The sequence below is a fragment of the Haemaphysalis longicornis genome, unplaced genomic scaffold (assembly GCF_048455015.1).
Source record: "Haemaphysalis longicornis isolate Haplotype H1 unplaced genomic scaffold, Haemaphysalis longicornis Haplotype H1 scaffold_5, whole genome shotgun sequence".
In the NCBI taxonomy this organism is placed as follows: domain Eukaryota; kingdom Metazoa; phylum Arthropoda; class Arachnida; order Ixodida; family Ixodidae; genus Haemaphysalis; species Haemaphysalis longicornis.
The window spans coordinates 7,315,360-7,335,943 of record NW_027526385.1 but is presented as its reverse complement, the minus strand read 5'-3'; the positions used below and the strand labels follow the sequence as shown (position 1 = coordinate 7,335,943).

Sequence of the window (20,584 nt, the reverse complement as noted above, 5' to 3'; positions counted from 1 at the left end):
TAGATGGTAGAGATACGGAAGAAAGACAAAAGCACATACACAACAAGTTTTGGAATCATGTAAAAGCACTAAGCACAAAAGCGATATCAATAAAAAATTATTGATTTCTGAGGAGAAGAGACATTTCGAAGGAGAGCAGGCCGTTGGTGCATATTCACCGAATAATTACTCAGGAGTTCAGAGAAATACAGGAAGTGAAGCCTAAACCAAGAACAACAGCGCCACAGAAGACTGCGGAAAGGGAAATGAATTTGAGCAGTCTTGACTGAAAAAAAGCAGAGAATGAAGGTTACCCCCCAAAGACCAATGGGTCCGGACGGAATACCAATGCAGCTGATATACCTGCTTGGACCAAAAAGGGAGTCTTCGTTTATGATAGCAATAGATGAGGTGGTACAACAAAGCAAATACTGGAGGATTGGTTAGAAAGTAGGATGAATTTCATATACAAATTCGGGGCCACCAAAGTCAGTATTTATTCATTTTGACCACGCACCATAACGCCAGTGGTGTATAGATTCGTATAGCAGGTGATAAAATCAGAAATTGAAGCATGGATGGAAGGAAAGGATATTCGTGGGGAACTGCTGAATGCACAGTCACTTGGATGCTAATTTGTTCGTGATAACACAGTGCATTAAAATTGTGGAAGCTAAGAATACACCATTATGGATTATGTTCTTCGACAGTAAAGGGGCATATGACAACATGAACAGAGAACTGCTGGGGAGAGTGCCGAAAATCCAGGGTGTAGATGACGAATTTTTACAGTCCCTTACAGCAATCTGTAAAGATAATAGAGGCCTGGGCACCTGGCATGGGAAGGGCAAAAATGCGCACAGCATGTCAACGCCCATCTGGGACTGAAACAGGGATTCCCTTTGAGCCCAATACTGTTTATGCTTTGCATGGAAGGGTTGGAAAAGAAATTACAAGAAAGTCAATTAGGGTTCAACCTAGCGCATATGTTGCAAGGCGAAGTGGTACAACGCGTATACCGAGATTGTTATACGCAGACGACATTGTTCTCTAAGCTGGTAACCGGAGTGATATACAACAACTCATAAATATTAGTGGCCAGGAAGCCACAGACCTCGGGTTAAATTTTAGCACTGAAAAAAATGGGGATGATGGCTTTCAGTGACACTAGCGCTGGAGCCACGTCCATCCGGTATGTAGAATTACCCGGGGTCAAGGAATACAAATACTTGGTAGTGGGGATAAACGAAGAGGATAACTACTTCAGAACTCATGAGGAGCAACTTTAGAATAAAGGAGAGCGAAACGCAGCTACAATGACGCATAGAGCTCTGTGAGGATATAACTAATATGAAGTACTGAGAGGAATGTGGAAAGGGGTAATCGTTCCGGGCCTCACATTTGCCAATGCAATATCTGCTTTAACTCAGACGCTGTGTTATGCCTTGTAGTGAACCAGTCAACGGTAGGCCGTTTTCCCTTCGGAGCACACGTTAAAACAACCAACAATGCAATGCAGGGAGATACGGGCTGGGAGTGGTTTCAAGTTCTAGATGCGCATAATAAAATGTTTTGAGAGGAGGCTAAGAGTAATGGATCAACGTAGGTGGACAGCTAAAGGTTTTAGGTACCTGTACTTCAAAAGCGTGGACACGCAGTGGCTAAAGAGGGCGACAATGCCAACGATGAAATACGGAAAGAACAGTGGGGAAGCCAAGACAGCCTAGGTAACCAAAAAGGAAGCAAGGCAGGTAGAAACAAATAAACGAAGAGAAAAATGAAAGCTAAAATTTCGTTAGAAATGCACAGGGCTGAGAAATTAGACAGCAGACAGTAAAATTTCTATGATAATTCTACGGGCAGTGCTTTGCTTTTTGAGGGTAGATCAGGTTGCTTGCAAACTAAGAGCTTTGTGTGGAAGTATTCACAAAATGATGGGGGTATGCGTGGTCTGCGGAAAAGAAACAAAAACTACGCGGTACATAGTGATGGAATGCGAGTGTATTCATTCAAATCTATATGACGGAAATATTCATCTTCCAGAAGCCCTAGGATTGAAGGGTAGCACAGAGGGAGTTAACTTCAAGGCTGTCGAGACGACTGAAAGATTAGGCTTCTGGTGGACGCAAGCACAGAGGGGAATATTGCCTAGGACAGCTACCACCTGTAACAGAAGAAAAGTATTTTTTGCCTGCCCTGAGAGCAGCGCTAGTATTAAACGAAGAGTATAAACATAGATATATTAGTTTACTTTCGTCAGATAATACGTCATTACCCCGTTACAAAGAGTATACCACTAGTAATCGATCAATCAATCAATCTTTTTTTCACAAATAGCCGCCAGCTCTTCAATAGGCGGAAATTTTTTTTTTGCTTGATTGGAATACAATCAGGAAAGTACATCGCCAATCTTGGTACCAAACAAAATACGGCATAAAATCCGACGTTCGTGTGCAGATAGTTTGAGCGCGAATGACAAAAAGGTTTGCTGAGAAAAAAAAAATTTAACTGCGTTCATTTTGCTGGGGTTGCGACTCCCTGGGTGTAAAGTTGTTTCAGTGCGAGTTTTGTTTTTCTTTTTTTCCAGAAACGTAATATATACCCGAATCCCCAAACACATAGTAAGGGTGCCTCAATTTTTTTTCCAGAATATTGGTATTTACAATGGAAAAGAAGGAAACTGCGGTTATTAGTATACTCTTCGTTGGTTATTTTTGCCGTTATAAAGGTGAGCAGCTTATCATCAGTTAGTTCGCACTACATCCTTAGAAAAGCGGTGGCAGGGGAATGGGGGTGTATTTGTGAATTGTCTACCGCTTTCTCCCTGCTTCCATAGTAGAAGCGTCCTTTACTCTCCTCAATTGACAAGAAAAGCGTACCTGCGCCGTCAGATTGCCGCAAGAGAAGTGGGACCTTGTTCACGTGTCGTTCAAAGAAGAAAGCGTCGTACTTAAGGGAACCCAAACGATCCTTCCCGAAACACCGCGTTCCAACGCACTACGCATTCCCAGTTGCGAAACTGCTATAAGGTCGCCCCGTCACGTCCGGGCCATCAAGACACCCGGGACGCAATCTTTGCTGTCCTCATCTTCGTTTTCGCTGTCCACGTTTGCTTGCCGTTATTGCACTTGTATTCTTTTTTTTCTCTTTTTTCCGTATCCCGATGGATGAAAGCTCAAAGCTCTCCGCAAGTAACGAAAGTGACACCAGTTTTAGGGTGCTTCAGAACTAACGTTAAGCAATATAAATAAAGCATGTGAACTAAGTAAAAAAAGCAGGAAGAGCTTCGACCTTATATTACTCAACGCCATTGGGTTGATAAAAAATACATCACAGTAACAAATAAAGGATAGTTGCAAGAGGGAGAGAAGAGAGGGGAAGCGGGAGAGTAAGTCCCGGCGGAGGCTTGTTGAATGTTCCCGCTTACAGGCGTCCTTTTAGACACGGTCATAGATCTCCATTCTGTGAGCGGTGCGGGCAGACGAGGCGACGTCACAAAGCCCCACGCGAGTGTCGTCTGCGTGGCGTAGCGTCATTTGCGCCTTAACGTGTGCGCTGGCTGGATGCAAAACACTTTAGAAAGTGAGTTTATCGTTTACCTATTTTGTTATTGCGTTAGATAACTTATAAGGATGTCCTTCTTTCTATTGGCTCTTCTAGGCTATGTCGTGTTGCACCTGCTTGTCGGAAGCGGTGCCATAAAGGCACCGCTGATTTTATTTCTCCCTTCTTCCGCAGAAATTCGTTTTAGGCCCATCACGGACTCCTGACGCGCAGCGAAGTCAGCCCCTGGGGGCGTTTAGAGGAGAAGCTCGCCTAGAAATCCTGGCTAGTTTTCAATGGTATCGTGAACGGATGGTGAAAAAAAGGCCTCGTTTCCTTACATGGTCCTTCCAACCATTTTAGTAAAGAGGGTGTTCGTCAATGGAACTTGGCACGTTATCGAGGGCACTACAAAACTCTAAGGCAACCTGAAAAGTAAGAAATAACTATCAAAGCCGGTAAAAGAGCTATAACAGTGTTTGTTGCTTGCTATGATGTGGCCCAAAAGCCACTAGAAATACCAGATGCAGCAGGAGAGGTCGCGTATAAAGTTTAACAAAAAAGTTCTATCGAAAACCGAGGCTTCGGCAATATTATTTAGCTGTAAACGCCAACACATCAGTCGTAAACGAACATTAATAACTGAAAAGACTTTTACAAAACACCTTACCTCCTTGAAATAAAAATTATGCTACTTCACGTTTTTCAAACACAGTGGCCTCCAGTTTTAAAACACCTTGTTCTATGAATTCCAGTTGCTTTTTCGCTTATACATCGCCTAAAGATAATGACAAGTGATTTTAAGGAGAATTTAGCTAACGCCAGCATAAATGTGTAACGTTTTCGCCACGAAACTCAAGCTATTTGGCTTAACACACTGACGGTACACCTGGGATATGGGGCGTGCCGTATAGTGGAGGGCTAATTAGTTTTCACCACCAGGAGATGTTCAACGTACACCGAAATCGCGACACGCGGGCGTTTTTGCTTTTAGCCTCAATCTTCATCTTGAAACTAATAGTATTGTGCGCCTTATTTGTGACACATGGCCCACACGAGCCTACACTCATGGCGCGGGAAGTTTAAAGCACGTAAGTCAAATAGTAAGAAGCGGCCTGACAACGGGCCCTGTAGGTTTCGTAAGAGGTTAACGATGGCGGAAAGGACGAAGCCGGCAAGAGAATAAAATCCCCGCTGAACGGCAGTGCAGCACTTCGGCGATTTAGCTCCCTGGACACACGTAAGAAACCCTGAAAGATTCACCTGTGAAAACCTCTTCTCAACCTTGGTCGTTCTTATCTCTCATAGATGAGGTCTTCTGTAGCCCCCTTATATATTCAGGACTGGCCGAAAGGCACAATACGGTGACCGATTTACAACCCCATTTTTATACCTTACACGGACGCAGGAAAAGCGACGCTTGTGCCGCTACTAAAAATGGGCCACTCTCACCTGCGCCTTTAAACGTAAAGCGGAGCCGGCACATTGGCGTGTGCTGGGAAAATTTCTTCAAACACAATCGCCTTGTTTCGGACTTTTCGTCCAGAAAACGATGATTTCAAGTTCACGATACTAATCTGAATTGTTTGAACGTGTCAATTATTCTGAGATTGCATTTTCCAGTCACGACCATCAAATCTTTTAGCTGTCATCATGATCGCAATTGTTACAACTTGTGAAATGGTTATTTTGGCGTTGTTGGCTTCTGTGCTGCCATTACGGTGTTACCTCTCTTCTCCCTTCACCCACGCCGTTCAGCTGCATACAAAGTATCGGCTCTTTCAGCTCTCAGTTTCTGTTCCGCCTAGGCTCTCTTAGTTCCACTCAGGGCCACCCCCCGCATTTTTGTTGCTTTGGCAATGCGCATAAACGACTGAGGCAAGCTAGCACTCGAGTGAGGTATGCAAACAGGGCCATTTATTACGGTGCCTCTGCGGTCAGATAGTAGAGAGTTTTAGCAAACCGTTTTCGACGGCCCGCTCCGGTATCGGCGGCATGGTCGGCGCAACCGGAGCCAATGCCGTTCGCGGCCAAGCGCGCCACGCATGTGCAATGGCGCTCCCGCTTGCTATCGGAGCGGAGCGGACCGTGAAAAACGGTCAGCTAAAACTCGCTAGTGATCGGAGCGGCCAACCAAAAACTTTCATACCAAAGCGGGAAGAAAATTCGCCTTTCGTTTTGAAATAAGAGCGTGACCGAAGCCCCGCACGCGAGCATCTTTTCTGCAAGGGCGAATCATTGACGCAGCAAGCTGAGGCGCCGTTGGAAATGCTACCAGGCGGCAAGCCGCTTAACAACGCTTCGCCCTACCTCCGGAGCGTGCGCAGCCTCGTCTTCCGCCCCTTCCCGGCGCCTTTCGTCAAGACAAATGAATCGTACGTTGGCAGGACATACGCTCGCCGCGAGCCAAGCGCGTCGAGTCCCTCACCCCAGCTGTTGGGCCCAAGGTGCTGGACTGCGGTAGTTACGCGGCGCTTGTTCACTTCCGATCTTTGCGCAGATAAAACGAATGGGGGAGCATATTTATGGTTGTACTGTCGTGGCGTGTCAATGGTAATGTAACCGCGCTCCTCTGCCCTCACACGTATAATTGCCCCTAAATCATCTCTCGCGTAGCGAGGGTCACTCCTTTGTTCACTTGCAATCTGTCTCTGTTCGTCCACGTGAGGGGCTCGAGTGCACAGGTAACCACCTGCAATCTTACGTTTATTAGCGAACCATGCAATCACATCACCCACACGGATGCTCGGGACCACCCTCGGCGCCGCTACGCAGGCGAGCCCCCAGGTAGCCATTACACGAGCCATTTCCTGCCGTCTGCACCACGTTGTATTTCGCGTGATCATTTCCGCTGTCTATTTGATAACCATGGGCTGACGCTACCGTTGTTCGAGTGCACGAAGTAAAACTAATATAAAATAACTCGCCTGAAGCAATTCATCAAACAATCCTGTACATTCTGAGATAAGATCATTGAAGAAAAAACACGGTTGTCGTTCATTAAGGAGTTTGAGTATAACGTTTTCTGCATTGTGCGTACGCTAAACGCTACATTCTTGCGGCATGCTACAGCGTTTCATAGGTTTTGCATTGCGGTACGCTAATTATTACTGCGCCACCTATTGATTCGAATGCGAAGTGCCGTGTGATGCTGTGTGGGCTGATTTTCGAGTGTCAGAAGAGTGGCTAAAATATTTCCGACTACCCAAGCTAGTGCACACGAAGGCATTACCTGCACAAAGCAATTACATCACGGCTAAGTTTAGCCATAAGGAATGTTCTTTCTGCACCCGCGTGAACTAGTGAGCGTCGTTGGCGCGTCGGCGTGCACCCTGCAAGAAGCTTCGAACAAAAAAGCTAGACGCTGTCGCTTGCAGGGAAAGAACCTAAATAGTAGCTGAAACCAAGTGGAACCGCAGACGTAGTGAAACCGACTTCTCGGTGTCATTAACGGTTAATTTCGCGCGCCTCTTCGTTCTCCTAGCACATTGTGGGGCGGAGTGTGCGTGAAGTAAGTGTAAACCATTATTCATGCAGGTGTCCAGAGATAAAGCTGCTGCGTACGAACTCATCCAAGGATGACGCGCCAGACGGCCTGGCTTGCCGACAGGTATAGGCTTCTGGATGCTTGCTACTTCTAAGTCGTCAGCGTTTGAGGTGCCCATTTTCCTTGCTCACAGCCATTCCTAGGCAACCCAAGCTGAGCCTTCCGGCGCGGCAGTTGTCTCGCGTTTTCAATTACGCAAATGATCCCTTTTGTCTCTGACTTCATTTCCCTCTCTCCGGCTATTAAATCTGCATCCTGGATTCTCTCTATGAAGGTTTGCGAAAGACCGCTGTATATAAAGTAACTTTTATTACTTTATTGCTCAAATGTTGCTTCGAATTACCGCTGGATATTTCAAGGTCCATCCTGTTCCGTGACTGCGCGCGTGTTTCCTAAGTCACTGTTCTTAGTTGCGGAGCATTATTCAAGGCAACAAAAGTTAGCATATCAAAAGTTGTGGAAAGATAAAGGTAATGATAGGCGTAGTTGCTCTGGAGTCCCGACGCGTAAGGAGGTGTCAGTGCTCCGGCAGGAAAATATTTTGGTTACAATAACGACCTGACCAGCGTATGTTTAGAATGGTCACCGTGAAGAACTTACATGAACGTGCGACGGCATTCTTATGTAACCCAAAAGGATAAATGTGTAGATACAAAAGCAGCTGTATAATAAGTCATTGCGTATAGTGTAAGCAATGGTTCAGAAACTATCTTTTTATAAATACATTGCAGACACTAACGCTTCGTCGCTGTTTTTGTGCACAGGCACACAAAATTAAACGGACCAAGCCAGGGGTGGGCGAAAACTATTGGCGCGACACCTTCCGGCCGAGCGGCTGCTGTCGAGATAAGCGTATGCGCATGCGTGTCCTCCCGCTGTCCATGCCTGTCATTTTTACCGCAGAGCTCTTATACAATTCAACCTGGATGAAGTTGACGAACGTTCGCAATTTTTCGTTACATCCAGGTGTTCCATACATACAGGTTTGGAGTTAAGGCACGCGAGAATGAAGCAGAAGCGAGGCCAAAATGCTGGCATCAGTGAAGTTGAACTCAACCTTCGGGGATTTATTTTACAGCCAAAATCTGTACGAATTGCGCCTGCTACTTTCGCACGAGCGTAGGCACTACATGGCACTCCTAAGAAGCAGGGTCACTTACCGCCGTTTTAACAAAAGTAACTTAAGAATGACTTTTGCCTTTTGACTTTTTTCGGCGCCTCAACTTGTTTAAAGAACCAAAGGTATGCCTAAAGGGTGCCTTTTTACGAACTTGGCACCCTTCAGAGCGCTCAGAATTTCTGACAGGGTATAGCTGGGATACCGTACCAAGTGGCGGCATTCTTCTTGGTCGCCGGCGGATATGGCATTTAAACTTATGCGCTTTCCTTGAAAAGACACAGCTTTATTTTATTCCAGCAGAACTCATCACCGACGAACTGGTACCAGAGATCGCAGTGGAGACGCGCGACTACACGCTTATAAGGTGGCCTATCACCTCAAAACTCTTAGTCTCGAACCCAAGTTGCAGTCACACGTGTAAACGCACAGCAGATTGCGGAGCGAGCAAAAACAAATGTGAAGTGTAGTTACTCTTGCTACCTAGTGTGGTGTCACGCTACACGAGCAAAACCAGACATGGATGCTACGTTAGCCACGGGATGGCGCTAGCCGCTTCGTTAATCATCATCATCATCATCACCAATGAAGAAACTCGTCTCTAGGCGACTCTAGGCGTTTTCGCTACTGCTGGCTTCTTGCAGTAGGGCATTGTTTGCTAAATGAGTTCATTTCTCCATCCGATTTTCAAGTAATGTCTACAACATCATGACTGATCAGCTTGACGACTTCGTTACATCAAGGTTACCCGCCGAAACGTTTCGTTACATAGATATCGCAAACACATGGTCTTCAATGAGGGCGGCAATGGGGAATTTAAAAACTTCGTTAAATCCAGGAATTTGTTACATAGAGGTTTGTTACTTCAGGTTTAATTGTAGCTCCTCTATTTTTTCCCTGTGTTAATTCCTCTGTTTTTTTTTTTTTTTTGTTTAATTTCTTCCGTAGAAAAAAGCCCATCGTTCTCTCAGCTGCCGGACCGGTGTTCTCTCCACGAACAGTGGCTGACCGCCCTTGTTCTCTCGCTCTGTATGTGCGCCTTGTCTCTTCGGCCACCAGTCCGCCTCCCCGGCTCTTCATGTTTTGATGGAAGGCGGCGTATATTGCCCATGAAAAGATGTCTTTCCAGCAGCGCACTTGTGTTTAGTAGTGACGCAAGCTTTAAAAAGGGCGGTTTAAGCTTGGTAGTTGTAAACTTTCTTTGCTTCATCACACGTTTGAACAGCGAAGCCTACCAATAAAGGAAATAAACTTTCAGCCTATAAAAAGATGTCTCACAAGAAGGGATATGAAAGTACGACGTCTACTGTACTTCCTGCCGCGCACTCTTCGCTCGTTAAGGCACTGAACGAATATACAGCGAAGCCGGTACGTACGCTCCCAATCGCCAAACCCCACAACCCACTATGATGGCGTGGAGAACTTGTCTCTTCAATTGCTTCGTATTGCAGTATTCATAACCGGAGCTCGCCCTCGCCACACCGCTTGCGAGCAACTAAGGGTTCAGTTCCAATTGCTTTCCACTCCGTGTTGTGACTCTACTGCGGTAGCTGCCGAGCCCACTGTTCATCGCAGTCTTGAATACACGAATATATGGGTACGACGAAATTGACGTTTACTAAAATTTGTTGCGTCCCCTATGCGTGTCTGCCCTGGCAAAAAGATAGGAGTTATCATTCGTCCGCTTGTGGGAGCTCCGATAAGGTAATCATCGGATAACTTCATAAAGCAATATTCTGCGGAAAACGCCCAGATGAATAGATGGTGCTGCGACCGGTACCATGTGTTTTTCCTTGTTTAGAACAGCGGCATAAACAGTAATCAGACAGTTTTGGTAGGCGTACTGGTTTCACAAACTACTCGCCGTGAGGTCACAAGGATTTAGGGGGCAAAATGTCTTAAGGATCTCTCCCGGTTAGGAACAGGTAAAAGGAAAATTTAGGGCTATAGCAATCAAAAATGCCTTTCACAAAGTTTGGCTAAAAGAACAGATGTGGGGTCGCGCATCTCTCTGCACTGCAGAGAATGTGGGTGTACGCCGAGTTTTAAGAACACCGCAGTAATTGCAAGACACAGAAACCAGCTCACGAGAAAAATAATTGAAGCATTTCACATAGCCAAAACTGCCGCTCGATGCGTCAGCCACCCGTCAATTTTACTATGTAAAAAAGAAGTCGATTATCTCCAGGCTGTCGGTGCGCGATAAGTGACGGAAGGTATCCCGTGCGGTGTTGTGTTGTGCGCGCAGGGGTCAAGCGCAGTCCTAATTTTGATTGTTTTTTTTTTGGAATTGTGTTAAGTTACGCATGCGTAACGCTCCACGACTCGCTTAATAAGTGTGTATCTTTCCAATTAAATTTAGTCGTGAGACAGCGTTTGTGGTATCTATTACTCACTAGTGCCCCGGGTTTTTTTACGCTGTGCAAGGTTAACGTATTTCATAACGCCCAAATTTCTGCCTTAAAGATAGTCTAGAAATTGAGAAGCGCTGAACGACTTGAGCCAGGCGTGACCCAAAAGGTACCTGTACCGTCGTTACATCCGCCAGGATCACTTGCTCCAGCGTTGCAAAGGGATAGATGTATAGACTAAGCGCATATTCGCACACCACGTAGAGGAGCACAGGTCTGGAAAACTTTATAATGTTGGAGAACCTCAGATATTGTCAAACGTTATTCTAAGACCAACTGCTCGACGTGTAAGTGGGTTTCAGCAGCACAGAATTTTTGCTGCCCAAAAAAAGTCATGCACCCCTCCGTCTAACGACGACGATGAGTGAATATGAAACTTTCTCGGGATGGATTCTTTGGTTGGCCAATCCCCCACTGCGAGTATGTGCTACCATGGAGGTACCCTCCACTCTTCCAAAATACGCGCAGCAACTCTCAGGTGTGAACTCCATGGGCCTAACGTTTGGATTTGGGGTGCATGGCGCGAATCCGGTACCTGCTGCTTGGCGTTCGCTTCGAGCACGTCGAAATGGAGCCATCGGATAGACGCCGGCTTCATAGCGAGAGAGACCACGGGTCGATTCGGGACATGGGAAGGGTCGCTTCTTTCACTTCACCCACGATCACTCAGCATGATCGTCACAGAAAGTTGGCATTCCTGCAGGGCATATTGCCGTACAAAGGCATCAGTGAGGACAATAAGGGTTCACTTTAAAAGCAGTAAATGCGTGCAGGTTAAGCTCGCCGGCACCAGCTGCCGAAATGGTGACGTAATTATTGCCGCCACTCGTCACCTTTCGAGCCCGTCTCATGGAACAAGCGCCGCGCACGTGAGCGTCTTTCACGACAGGCGCCGTACGAGTAAGCGTCACGCGCTGAACGAAGGCGCTTCTGGGCGCTCCTTCACCGGGCTCCCCGGGAACCTGCTCTTCTGCGAAACATGTGGTTTGACGGGATGCCGCTACCCTGTGTTTACGGTAGGCGGGCAGAAACAAAAGAGCGTTTCGTCGCTCGCTTTCGCACGCGTTTTCTGTCACCCGCGTGGTGAGGAAGGTCTCAATTCAAAATACGTCCAGCCCACGGCAGCTTGCTGTTCCATGTAAGTATCTACGAAGATGTTTATCGATCACCCAAGGGAACGAAGAATAAAGTACTAGCAAGGTGCATGCGTACACGAATAGCTAAACAGATCATTTCCAGAAGAGCACGTAGAAACGCGTCCTATAAAGAAAGCCGCTGTGCCCTGCGGGTGGCAGCGAACTATGTACGTGAGTGCAACGCCCCTTCGAGACGGTATAGTGTTATCGTGTTCTCGTCAGCTGAACCCGATAACACGGCAGTATCTGCCGAAGCACTTCACGAGGGCATCAAAGGTGGACAGGGAGATGAGGGTGATTAGGCGTGCACCACTTCTGGCTCCACAGGATTTCAGATGGGTGAGCTAGAGAGCCGGCGATCTTCTCTTGGGACTGAAGGTGATATATGGTGCTTTTTGTCGATGCTGTAGCCGTTATATATGTCATTATTGCGCCATCAGGTTGTTGATGACGGTTGTCGCCTAGTTAACGATCAAGCCTATTGTGTACGTACACCCTATGGCGCCGACTTAGTACTAAGCACCTCACCGGGACTGTGTCTTCGCTACGCTGTAACTGTGTGTTATTTTCTGAGTGACAAAACGCCCAGCTCGTTATGTCAAGAACTGACACCGGCGCGCGACCTCCTCAATTCCGTTGTAAGTAAAGCGTCACGCATTATTCAAGGAAGAAATCATTTATGGCGAAAATTCGATCTTAGCTGACAACCGCACTCCTCCTACAAGTGACGCATCAGGCAGTTCCTCCCTTGGACAGTAGTATGAAGCATTGAAGCATTTAACAAAGAGTTGCAAAAATAATGATGCGCGTTTATCTGCTGATGATTCAAAAGAGAACTGAAACTGTTTTTTTCCTAAATTTCATCTCTTCTTTTCTATTCACGCAGAAATAAATATTTTTACCAAAATAACAATTGCGAAAATTTTGCGTTGGCTTGGCGAACGTTTCAATTAATAAGTACAGGGCAGATTTATAAAATGCTTGCGGAACCACATCTTGCTGAAATTTCTTACAAGCGCGTAAACTCCATATGGGCGTTTGTTTATGCGCTAAATGTGCGCCAAATAGTTGTCAGTAGTTACGCACTTTAAATATAGCAACAATAAGTTTCGTGCAACCATTTTACTGCTTCCATTGTTTTCCTTTCGAACAAGCGTTGCTTGGCCAAAGAAATGTGGTCGCGGTGTGCGAATCCGCTTCTTAGCTAAACTGCCAATAAACGTCAGATGTCTGAGCGCAAGCATCCAGAATTCCCGTAACCACGATGGCTCGACAGCTTTTAAATTAAAACGTCGCATGCGAACCAATCGGCTGTGACACAAGTCGAAAATTATAGCGCCGTAAGAATTGAACCAAGACAGGCAAAACTTCTCACGTCTCAAAAACTTCACGTTATTTTGCATCATTACCTATTAAATTGTTCCCAACCGAAACACCTGAACGCCCGACTGAGAGAAAAAAACACAGCTATAAAAACTCGCAAGGATAGCGAGATTACTGAGACTACGACGTTGCAGATTCGAAAAAAGAAGCACACCAGTTCCCAATTACCTGCAGACGACAGTTCGGTGTAATAACGGGGTGTCAACGTTAAGCAGGCGTCAGCAGCAGCTGATAATTGCCGCGCGAACGGCCGCATAACCAATGACGGCCTAAAAGGGCGCATTTTTTTCTCGTTTGCTCACTCTTTCGCGCTGTCGTCGATTAAGTGAAGGCATGCCAGTGTGGCGGCAGCCCGTAAGCGGTGCTGTGGGACAGCGCAGAACATTCCCTCAAGCGTCTGGATCCGTCGTCTTGTTTAATTGATTCGCACCTAAATATTTTTAATTTGAAATGCATTAGCAGCCTTGAAAACGCGGCACCTTAACTTGCATAAAACCATAAAAATGTCACGCAAAATGTCATACAAAAATTCTTTCCACAAGCTTAATCAGCGACAAGCTAGCACAGCGTCCTAATGGCAGTTAGACATTGGCAATCTTTAGGGCACGTTCATGTGGACCACCACCAATATTAATGTAGTACTATATATTCAAGAAATTTTAGTTAACGCCACGAGCCGTACATTTTATCTCATCAAGACTCCAAGAAAGTCACTTTGTCAGATTGGAATACTGAGAAATACCTGGGTGCAGCAGGGACCTATAGACATCACTACGCAATGACGTTTTGGTATCTCATACATCTACTGTAGCGTAAGCTACACTGGCCGATGTTGAGCAGTTTCGCGTGGACCTTGAAGGGCCGTGCTCCGCAAGCGCGAGTTGCATTGGATTTGCATTGAATTGGATTGGGCTGGATTAGAATAAATTAAATTGGATTGGATTGGAAATCCAATTTAATTGGAATAGGGGTGTGTAGAGAATTGGGTGTGCACATTCGCCGGTCTGCGCATTCCAGAGGAGTGACGTCATAGCCACGGCAGATGCACTGGCGCCGGCGCGTGCCGAGCTTCGCGTCCCCGTTGCGCAGTAGCCAAGTCTGACGGTGCTCCAGAGCCGCTTGATAGCCGTTTCGCGTGGCTCCTGGAGAGCCGTACTGCGCATGCACGTTGAGCAGTGACTGGACTGGACTGGACTGGACTGGACTGGACTGGACTGGACTGGACTGGACTGGGCTGGGCTGGGCTGGGCTGGGCTGGGCTGGGCTGGGCTGGATTGGATTGGATTAGACTGGGTTGGAAATCGTTTTAGCAGCAGTAAGCATGAAAATCAGCTAATCCTTGACAACCAGGAAACCTAAGAATAACCAGCTGAACCTTATCTCACGCTACGTATATCCTGGCATGGCCGAGCTAAGCCACTGCTAATATTTTGTTTTGACAAATGACCCCATTCAAGTCATGTTATTTCATCAATGTTCTTCGTGTCAACTGCTATTCAATTTCTCGTGATACGACCTTCCCGCGTACAGTTTACGAATCGGTGCGGCCATAACGAAGCCTACGAGTGATGGTGGCCCCACGAGCTCTCGCGCGAAGTTTCTTTCGTGCATGGCTCCCATTAGCCGGTATACTGTCAGTCAGACACCGCGTGTGGAGCGTTGTGCGTTCGCAAACTAATGACCGCAGAGACCTTAATAACTCAACGGGCGCTAGCGTGTTCTTCATTTACACCTCATACCATCGCCATTACGGCGGCTGCCGCCTTGAGCGTATGATTAGGGCTAACTCGCCTTCATGCGCCCTCACGACTTTGAGATCGGATCGCCTAACAGAATATTAAGAACAAGAGCGATGTTTCTTTTATTTATTTTTTTTTGTGGGCATACTGGCTTACGTTGACTACTAATGCGGGTTCGGTCGCTTCCAATGCATGTTATTTCGCTTGCATGATTTGGTACCACACCTGGGCTTTGATTCATTACCACGAATAAATTAATATCGTTTTTGTGCTCTTTAGTTTCTTCTTCTGGCACATACAAGCAAAGACCGGTCAGCCATCCCCCTCGGCGGATTCTCTCGAACACTGAGTTCCCCCGTTACCAACCGTCACGGAATATTTTTAGCCCTATAGCTTCCCATTGAAAATTCATTTTGCAGTTCAAGATACGAGCAGGACGGCGCCTGGTGCAAATTAGCACCTTAACTGAAGGTGCTGAACTTGGTGCTATTTCCTTGTGTTTTCTTCTCGGTCCTGTAGGTTTCTTTATTCGAATGGCTGCACGTTTTGCTGTGGTCATTGCAGACAGCAAGCACGTTTACGTTGAAGTTTTTATTAAATAAAAAAGGGAAGCCTCTTAGGACCTTGTTTTCGCCTAGTCGTGTGCCGGTTTTTCTACATTTCATATTCGCTCTTTTAAAATCGGATTGATGGTTTGTTTTAGGTATCCAAAAAATATTACATTACCTTTAGAATGTTTTAAACATTGATCTGATTCTTGTGTTTGTGTATCAAAATTCATGCCCGGGGCATGTTCGTTTGTTCGTAGCTTTTGTGCTACATGTAGTTCATTTCTATGAATATGTCGGATGCGCCATCTGCAATTTTTGTTTGAATCCCCCCGTGACGGTTGGTTGTGAAAGCCAGCGACAGATACCTTAAATTCATGTACGTAAAATCCGCTCTGGCTTTTTGATCCTCCATTTCGGCTATAAAACTTTATGGTCGTCTGCTCTGAACTTTCCCTGGTGACCTGCACAAGAGGAGGACTGGTGGTTTTAGAGCACTGGCTTTGATAAAAGTTGCTTTATTAATGATACTGGTGAGATTCAGCGGCTATGCAGACGCGTGAACTCAGCCCGAGAGGGCACGGCTCACAGGAATGCCATTGTCTGCTTGAAACGCGAAGATTTCCTGCGTGTGAAAATCGAATGGCGAATTGCAATGTCAAAGCCGCTGCAATCAAAGTCAAAGCGCCAACGATCAAAGTGCAAACCACCTGAGCGTCAGAGTGCAAGCGTCAGGAATCAACTGCTTGCAAATCAGCATACCTCCGACGAGAGCAAGCATATCCCTCTCTATAATGCCGAGTGCCCCAACTACCCATCGTTGCCATTAAACAATCGTCGTCATCCAAAATCCAAACTGCCAAAGTCCAAAGCCGAAGTCCACTTCCACTCATGCAAAGTCCATTGCCAACGCCCTCCCAACAAACCCAAAGGAGATGCTGAGTGACCCGAAAGCGATAATGGTGCAATCAGATAGACGCCGGCTTTATAACGCGGGAGACCCAGGTTCGATTATGACCATGGGGAGTATTATTTCGTGTTTCATCATCTCCATTATCATCATCATGTGCCCTCTCATTGTGTAAAGATGGTTTTCCTGCAGTGAGTTTTTATAATGGCACCGCTATGAGTAAGACCAAACAACCTCATCATTAACAAATTCGCTTAATGTTATAGCTGCACAGCAGCTATTGTTGTCGACGCAAAGCAAGGGTTGGAAATCTTCTGTGTATTACTATACACGTCGCATTTTCCATGAAGGAGCCTATCTTATAGAACCACGGTTCCTATTTTCGGTTATTATAAACAACAAAAGCACAGCTCGATGGGAAAAGTGAACATATTAGCTCAGTGCCTGTGTGCAATATTAGCCCGTAAGCATGAGTTGGGCGTTGCAGGAAAAGCTGCCGAGGCATGCCTGCTGCTTGATGCTTGCAAAAGGGCTCATAGGATACGCCAAGTACTTCGACTAAATATTTTTGCTAGTCACTGCAAACCGCACCAAGCTGAGCCTTTTTTAAGTGGAACGGAATAAGCTAGTTTTAAGATGCATCGACCACGCCCGCAATGAGTCAAGATGGCTATAATCCCTCACAAAATGGTTAGAAAGCAGAAACCGTTTTTTACGCAATGCATTCTTCAGCGATTTCACTAGCTTTGGGGTAAAGAGCTGAGGATAAGGCTATCTAAGAGCCTCCCAAGCTCAACCATATCATGGACTTGCCTGTAAAGGGTGCACCCTACCACAAAGAGTATTATTGCGGTGAAGCAAATGCTAGTACTCATGAGAAGCAAGCCGCCAACTCGAACCACGCACATCCACAGCACTGGCTCTACATTAATTATTTCCTGAAACGCAATTTTGCATTCTTATCCGCGGATACCTATTTTATCCTAAATTTACACAATTCAGGCAAAAAGCGGTCACTATGCCATTACTAGCTTACTGCGATAAGTCAACCTCCTCTTTACCGTATCAGCTGCCTCCACCACTGATCCTATGGTGTGGTTTGTTAAATCAAAAAGGTGATACTACATAGAGGCAAGGGAGGTACTCCTAATATATTAGAGCCTTTTAAATTAAACACAAAAGCATCCTGTCGTAATGCGACTGCTGAAGAAGACAAACGGGTTGCCCGACTATGAAAGGTTATGGTGATAACCATAAATGCTTGCAACGGCCCTTCAAATAAATGCCTCCCTTCGCTTTCCCGCTCACCTCTCATGTTGTTCCTCCTGCGTCGCGCTCCTCCCAAGGTAAAGACGCCAAAGGTTTGCTTAAATCATTTTAAATTTACCGCGTTCCACTGCTCCAAACCGGGTGTCTCGATGCGAACGCTGCCGTACGGCGAAGACGCGCGTTAATCGAGGCGCCCTACTTCAACGTTTATAGAACCGTGTTTCCCTATTCCACGTGCGTTGCAAACAGAACGTGGAACCTATCTAGTGGAACCTTGCGTAACTGTTGCCGGTTGATTTCTTAAAATAGCGCCAGAAGCTATAGTGGCGCGGGCGACAGCAGGCGACGGCGGAGTGAATTCTTTTTCTGCAGTTGATGAAGTATTTAATTTCGCAAAAGTCAAGCATGTTTGGTTTTTTTATAAAGGAACACTGCAAATATCACTTCTGTATTGATTTGTTGTCTCATATTTGCGTAATGTCTTGTTCTTCTTCAACAATGTTGGCAAGTATGAACCTTACACTGGACATAGACGGATAGATTCAGCTGTGACTATATAAGGCTATTGCGCAGGCATTGTTTTGCTTTGGCCGGGTGGCTTAATCTAGTCACAGACAGACAAACGGACAGACAGACAGACATACAGACATACAGACAGACCAAAATTTCTGGGTTTAAGTAGCCCAAGAAAGACTATCGTCTTTAAAAAACGGGACATAGCCCACAACGCGCAATCTCAGCACCTTAATGAACTGAATTTCAGCGAGTTATCAACGAGCCTCTCTCATAAGTACGGACGTTGTGGTTTGAGCTGTTGTGTCCCCGATGCCCGCAGACTGATGCGACATAAAAGAACTTCAGATGCGTCGGGCGTAATTTTCTTCGACCACTTCGGGGTCGTTTGAAAATGGTCGAGGAAACGGGGTCTGGGAAACTCTTTATATGCGCCATCTCGTTTGGCCACTCCACTCACAAACACAGCAACGACTGCGCGCGGCTACAAGCGCTGTCTACGAAAGCCCTCCTTCGGACGCGGCAGTACAGAGGGCGTGCCAGTGGCGAGGCGGGAAGCACAGGGAACGATGCGCGGCCAACCACTGCGCACGGGAGAGCTGCATCGGTTTTTATGTCACCCGAAGCGCCATACGAGTGGGAGGAGGTCACTCCAGATTTGTTCCTTTTCCCCGCCGGGTTGGGTCTCCGGGGAGGCTCGTACTCCTTTTCATTCGTTCACGCGTCCACGTGCGCGGGAGAAAGGAACCATGGCTTTAAACTGAAACCGCACGTGCTCCCTTTAGAAAGACTTATGTGCCCGGGGCCCAGTAACCCTGCGAAGACTGGGGTGAATGCGAAAAAATATTTTTTTTCCATTTATTTGGCGGATGACTGGTGCAAGCACCATCGTCCTTCCTCCATCAGAATATAAGAAATTTTGATGTCGGAAGCATGAAAGGAGAGCAATTACTGATTATTTTTGTAATTTGGAACTCATGTGAAGGAAGGTGACGTGGAAAGATATGAAGTGTTTGTTATGGTAACTTTCACATGTTGCAGTACTGCTCTTTTGTTCAGAAGGGTGGTTTTGAAATGAGAGCCCACAATCTGGCGTGGAAAGTTATCAAGTGTTTGTTATGGAAACTTTTACATATCGCAGTACTGTTCTTTTGTTCAGAAGGGTATATTTTAAGTGGGAACCCACAATCTGACATGGTAAGGTATTAAGTGTTTGTTGTGGAAACTTTGCATGTTGCAGTACTGGTCTTTTGTTCAGAAGGGTAGATTTGAAATAAGACCCCACAATCTGACGTGTGAAAATATTAATCGACCACATTTAGGGGAAATACCGTAGGTGGGGTAAGTTTGTGTAAAGGAATATTTCGTTCTCGGGCTACAAACGACTATCGTGCTGGTTAGGTCAGTTGGTAGAGCGACTGCCCTAGATTGGCGGTGGTCCCGGGCTCGAATCCTAGACCAGAACGTATTTGTCTTAAACTGCGAAGATGCTGAGAACGCTTTACTTCTTTCATTTGTAGCCACACGAAGCTGTTGAGGTGGGTGTAAAATTTTCCTCCCTAGAAAGATGATCCGCATTTGTTGTGGAAACTTTCACATGTTGCAGTGCTGCTCTTTTGTTTAGAAGTTACGATTTGAAATGAGAACCGACATGAACTTTATTCTAATATAGCTAGTACTACAAGGATGTACGAAATGCGGCATTTTGGTAAGCAAAAAATTAAATGCTACAATCAGTTGCGTAGCCAGCTATATATTTCGGAGTGGAAAGGGGTATTAGCCACAGAAAAAAATATAAAAAATAAAAAGAGGGAGACTGAACCGGATGCTCAAACAATAGATGTCATTGCAAGCCTATATTACATGGGGGAGTTCTGACACCGAAAAACCCCTCCTGGCTACGCCTCAGGTTATAATCGGCCTCTTTCTGCTCTGTTCTCAAAATGTACATTGAATAATCGTTTTGCTGTAATGTGTACTCGTATTCCTGCACCCGTTCCCTCTACTCTGATGTCTACTCACACGCCCCAGTCAGCAGGCGGATACTGGCCCCCACATCACATAGGAAGTAGCCGTCATATGGCTATTTGTGGGTAGTTCATAAAGAATATGAAAATCACAACGCTCACCTGCTCACCTAGGAATTGCAGCGTCTGCAATGGTGACTGCCGCCGCCAGATGTAAACCTCCCATCGACTCTTCCTGTCGCGACTGTGCCAATAAATTTAAATAAGTTTCGCCTTCACTAACTTCCAATCATAAATCCCAGTCACTAATACCTTCATCTGGTGACAAAATGTGCAGCTACCTTTGCTTATGTTCATAAGCCTCTAACAGTGGCAGCAAATAGGCGCTGGTGTTCATAAAAGAGACACCTTATGGGTATCTCCGATCGACCAGTTTCGCATCTTGAACTAGACTTCACTATTATTGAATATGTCCACCAGTCTTCAAGCAACTCTCACACGCTGATTTTTCTGAGCTCTTTC

At 46.0% G+C, this 20,584-nt stretch overlaps 1 long non-coding RNA gene across 1 annotated transcript in view; it reads left to right on the top strand.

Annotated features, from left to right (window-relative positions):
* Positions 1-6,043: 6,043 nt before the first annotated feature.
* Positions 6,044-20,584, top strand: part of LOC144137856 (uncharacterized) — a 90,283-nt gene continuing 75,742 nt past the window's right edge. The window contains exons 1-2 of the long non-coding RNA XR_013315750.1: positions 6,044-6,309; positions 7,060-7,132. This is a non-coding gene — a long non-coding RNA (uncharacterized LOC144137856). The remainder of the gene's footprint in view (positions 6,310-7,059; positions 7,133-20,584) is intronic.